The sequence below is a fragment of the Lactuca serriola genome, chromosome 7 (assembly GCF_051521515.1).
Source record: "Lactuca serriola cultivar US96UC23 chromosome 7, Lser_US96UC23_V15, whole genome shotgun sequence".
Lineage (NCBI taxonomy): Eukaryota > Viridiplantae > Streptophyta > Magnoliopsida > Asterales > Asteraceae > Lactuca > Lactuca serriola.
Window position 1 is genome coordinate 179857945 of NC_136414.1, and position 6355 is coordinate 179864299.

The window sequence follows — 6355 nt, forward strand, 5'->3', positions numbered from 1 at the left end:
GTCTGTATTAATTACCATGGAAGTAGGTTGTATGTGAACGCGTCACGTCAAAGTATTAGGTTTGACGTTTGTGCCTTTCACGAAATAAGTGGTGGAGAATTGTCGTTGTAGTCCTCATCGTTTTTTAAGTACTTATCGGAGTCAAAATATATATATATATATATATATATATATATATATATATATATATATATATATATATATATATATATATATATATATATATATACATGAAGTATGAAGTGAACCATTTTTGAGTCCTCATGTCCCTTGGATTCTGAAGTATGAGTGTTGAAAGTGTAAAGTGAATCTTGTGTTGAGGCGGATAAAATCATAAAAGAATTGGAATTTCAAAGTGGGGTTAGTAAATTTGATTTTGTCCAAAAGAAGCCATAGATGATATGAGTTTAGATTTAAGATTAGTGGTGAGTGAAAAAAGTAAGGAGAGAAACCTTCATTAAGTTGCTGAGTTTTCCTGGACCTTTCACCATCAGGAAGTTGAATAGATCTAGTCGAATTTTCCAAATAAACATCACTCGTTTTGTTTTGTTTTTGTTGCAGCTAACTCCTGAAAACATGCATCGAAGGAATGGAGAAATGAACACGTTTCCAATAAATATGGTACTTTTGAAAAAAAATAATATCACATGTTAATTTCTATTTTTCTCAATTTTTAAAATTAAAAACCACATAATTATTCTCTCTATATATGTAATGTATTCAAGGCTGGCCCAAGCCCAGGACTAACTGGGCCATGGCCCAGGGAAGCAAATTCTAATAGGGCATCAATTTTTCATGGACTGTTATAGGTATTATTATACTTGGGCCACAAAGTAGAGGTCCACTCCAGGTCAAAGAGGGGCAGCGGGAAGAACTTAATGCCAGCCTAATTAGGCGCCGACTGAAAAATCGATTCAGCACACTTCTGGTTTCTCGATCTGAGCAACAGCCACACCTAATAATTGAAGGTGTAGAAGACGAGGCGGTTGGTTCTGGAAAAAGACGATGGATGATTAAAATTAAAAATCTTGATCTAGTCTGAGGTAAACTAACGGTTCTATTCTCTCACCCTTGCTCAGTCGTCCCTCTTATATTCCTTCGTTCTCGTTCTGAATAGTTTCATCTAGTATCCTATTATTCTCCTAAAGAGCTTCCTCTAATCTGTTTATCTCCTATTAATATATTCAAATTATAAGACTTTTATGAATTGCTAAAGTTTCAAACGGTCCGCCGCTACGCTAAATCTATAACCGGGCATGTTAAAGTGAAGATTTAAAGGGGTCATTAATTGAATTAGTCTTCCAAAAGTATTAATCCATTAAGTTTTTTCTAGTGTTTGAAATTTCTTTCATAACCTACTTGAAGTTGAGAAAATATGATAATGATTATTGTTGAAATTTTTTAAAATTTCAATTTTTGCTTATATAGTTTGCAGGTGAAGTGAAGTTATCGATTAAAGTTGTAGTATTGTTGATCCAGAACTGTTATATAGGCTTCATTAATTTTTGAGGTAATTTTTTCCTTCGACTTCTTTTGACTTTTATAAGTTTTCTAATGAGATTTTCTTAAATTTCTGATGTAACTATTTTTTCTAAATAGTATGATGTGTTTTTATATTGAATTTTGATATATTCTGTTTTTTTTAACAATATGATATAGTTTTTTCTGAATAATTTGATGTATATGAAGATTTGATGTATCTCAAAATTTGATATGTTATTTTAATTTCTTAAAATATGATGTATAACATTTCTGAAAATCTGTTATGTAAATTCTAACGTCATATGTGAAATCACTTTTTGAACAATTCATTAGTTTTATTTTATATCTGAATAATGTGATATGGTTTTTCTGAATAATCTGATGTATATGAAATTCAGATATGTCTCAAAATCTGATAAGTTATTTTAATTTCTGAAACTTTGATGTATCAGATTTTAGAAAATATGATGTTGATTCTCAATTTCTACAATACCATTTTATGTTTTTTGTATAGGTTCTTGTTCTGGATAACTAACTTCAGCGGAAACAAGTATTGAAATTCAATGTCTATGAAGTCTTGCTTATCTTCAAAAACATGTATTTTTCTTCAAAAAATGTAAAATGGCACCGTTTGTATGCTTTTGTTTGTACAAATATCATTTAGTTTGACTATAAAAATTATTTCGTTTTTCCTATATAATTTGTTTAGAAATGTTAGGGCATTATTTTACTTTCTTGCCTTGGTCATTGAAATTCAATGGACCGACCCTGAATGTATTAAATGTAATGAATGTGATAATAAATTTCAATAGATATGTTTTCTTCCTTTCATATTTAATTTTTCATATCTCCATATTCTAATAAAAAAATAAGTTTATTCTCTTATTGACAAGTATCACAATATTATAAATTTTCATTAATATTATATGTCACTAATCATGTCACATGTCAACCTATTCATTCTCTATTCAAAATTTTCCACTCTAATTACATTAAATTAATAATTGATTCCTCATTTCAACTTTCAAATTTTAAATTTCACACTCTAGTTACATTAAATCAATAACATTAGAATAAAAAATAAAATAAAATTAATATATATTATAAGGTGATATAATTACATATATTTATTTAAATCAACGATTATAATTTTATATAACTACAAAAAATTTTCGTAATTAATAACTTATTTGAAATAATTGATTAATAATTTTGAGTTTTTACTATGAAAGTTTAATTAATTTTATAACCGTGGTTCTCACGAGTTATAAGCTAGTGTGTGTGTGTGTGTGTGTGTGTGTGTATATATATATATATATATATATATATATATATATATATATATATATATATTCTCTACATCTGTTATGTGAAGGTAAAGACCAATTCTGGATCAATAAATTAAAATAATGAATGACTATGATATTAATGGTCTATGATATTACAATGAGATATCATGTACACTTTTATCACTCATATTTACTTATATGGGTATTTTAGTCGGTTAAATTGTATTTTAAAAAAAATCGGACTTTTAGGGATAATTCAGATTTTTTTTAATTTATTCAATTTCAATTCTAATTTAATTTTAAATCATAAACAATGATAACATATTTTATTATGTCATAATAACATTATGTTAGAATGAAAGTTTAGGACATTCTTTAAGAAAACATAAATAAGAAGAAAACATGAATAATTACATTATGAAAGAATACACATAATTGATTCTTTAACTAATAATATATTAAATAACTACATTGTATGATTGTGATAAAAAGAAAATATTCTTGAATGAAAACAATATTATAATAGTAACAACATTATGAAAAAATAACAATTGTAAATCTTAAAAAATAACAAAATTCCTAAACTGTGAGTGTGATGGATCTTAGATTCATTCTTCAAGTCATTACTATCAGCTCTTCAAGCAATTCTTCCATCCATTCCTTTCACAAATGCATCGCCAAATATGTTGTGGCGATACATGTAACAATTGCACATTAAACATATAAATAATTAACTAAACTACTATCAAAATACAACAATAATATTCTTAGAAAAAGTATTACCAGCCAATTATGCATAACTATTTCACTAAAGAAAAATAGCATTATACAGTTGCTCATTGCTATTTTGCAACCAAAATACATATTATAAAAAAATTAACAAACATTCTTAAAGAATCATTAAACCTAAAGTGAAATTATCATTTTAAATTCTATCTGAGTGTATTATAATATAATATAATATACTTTACAAAACATAATGTATTTTTATAGAATACACTAGATTGTGCATTTGATTTTCGTAAAAAAATTACTATAGTTTGTATGGGCATTCCATATACAAGCACCACCATATAACACCAAATACTACAAAAACTTATCATCAACCTTAATTCTTTCATAAATTTATAAATCTAGCAAGCAATACATATAGCTCATTCTGAAATAGTAATTCTAGTAGAATCAACAAACTTCAAAGAACATGAATGATGCTTGAATTTTACATATATAGATTACCATGGTTATAAAAAAATCGATTTCAAAAGTTATCAAATAAAAAAATGGACAACCAAAGTTATCCAATATCATCAAAGCTCTCCATTTTTCTCAGTATATTCCATGATGAGTTGGCTAGGATAAATATCAAATACCTTGTCTACAAAATGCATTATACAAATGAAAATAGGACATGGACTGCACAACCATAAACATGAATACTTTTCATTATTTTGAAAAGCAAGAAATAAAGTACATGAGACATGTCTTCTATGAGTGTTTGTGGTAATAATTCAACAAAATGCTCCTTAAACTTAGCAGGAATATACATAAATATTTCAAACTAAATTATAACTAGAGATATCAATTTAAAGGAGTTGTGAAGATGTCTTGTGTACAAATAAGTGTGATTTGATAGTTTGTAAATCTTACATCTAGTGGAAGGGGCTCGCGATACATTTTTTGATATCCTTTCGATGGAGGGATGATAACACGACAATTGCCCCAAAATTCAATTCCAAATCAAAAATTATAGCCGTCTTTCAATGAAGTTGTACCGAGAACAAGAGAACCAGTAACAAAAATCAGAATTTATAGGATGAGAAAATCGTTCCAATAATATATCTAATCGATTTTGAAACTGTTTATATATCTATGTGTGTATTTGTGTTTCTCGTACCATAAGAAGATTGCAACCCTATCAGCGGTTGATGATTTGAGACCAAGAATTCCACGATGGGTTGTTTTGGACAGAGCCTTCGTTGAAATTCTTCATCAACTATTTTAATTGAAGAAGGAAAAAAGGAATAAGGAGATAGAAGATGACGGTTTGGAATGTTGAAGAAGACACAAGAAATAGGTAGAGGGTTCCCTCCATTAATCGACGCATCATCGTTAGTGTAGAGGGCAACTATGGCCCTCATCTCTTCAAGAATTGCAGGGGGGTTAGAGGGGAAAGCACTACAAAGGAGATCGCACTATGCTTGTTGGCTTTCGATGGAATAATATATGATGATGGTTGTGGAACTATTATAGGGTTTAACTGATATCCCTAATTTAAAGGGCTATTAAATGAATTGAACTTTTACCATAATTAATTATAATGCAGATTATTATTATACCCTTATTTATTAAAAATTTATATTTTACTAACTTGTAATTGGTCATCAATACAATAGTTGTATTAAACATAAGAAAACACACACACACACACACACATATATATATATATATATATATATATATATATATATATATGTATGTATATATATATATATATATATATATATATATATATATATATATATATATATATATATATATATATATATGTATGTATATATACACATGAATGGACCCTATGGTTTGGAGTAATTTTCGTTCTTGGTCTCTAACTTATTTTTTTTAACTCGGAAGGTCCATACTTTTTGTTTTTGTTAGGCACTTGGTCCCCACTATTTATTTTTGTTGCACGTTTGGTCTCTATCTTACGTAAAAAGACCACTCTTTAAATAAAGAAAATGGCGGGGTATTTAAGCTAAGGTGAATGGGTGTGTTTATTTAAATAAATCAAAAAATTAACGGCAAAATAGTCTTTTCAGGTAAGACAGAGACCAAGCGCGTAACAAAAAACAAATAGTAGGGACCTTCCGAGTTAAAAAGTAAGTGAGTGACTAAACGCGCAAATTACCCTAAACCATAGGGACTATTCATGTAATTTACTCAAGTAATAATATAACATGCTAATTGTTAAATAATCGTAGTTAAATACAAAATTAAATATATGTTAAATTTAAATAGGTCGACAAATTGACAATTTTTTACCTTGTCTAACCCATTTAATTAAATGGGTTGACTCGGTTAAATTAAAAAGGATGAAAATCTTAACCCAAGACATCATTTGACGGATTAAGTTGATTTTTTTCGGCTTTCCCAATAACTTATTGATTTAGACATTTAGGCAGTGTTTGTTTTTAAAGATGTAAAATATCTTTAGTCTTTTTCATTTTCTTCGGAATAAAATGTGGACCTAAAGTCTTTTTACATATTGTTAGGCGTGTCAAACCCAACAAATAATAGGGGTACCATATACTCCAAAAGAATCCCACTATATTGCACTAAAAGATAGTACAAGGCAAGTAGGGTCGATCCACAGAGACACGAGATAATTAGTATATACCTCTTTGCATAAGGTATTTGTTCACAATAGATTAAATAAGGGGGGGGGGGGGTGAGTGTAATGATGTAGCAAACCAATTTAAAACACGAGTAAACAACTAAACGAATGAATTAAGTTCAGATTTTGTAAGGACTCCAACTCCATGAATGACAATCCAACAATGTGAATCAAAGATGAGAAGACATTTGTT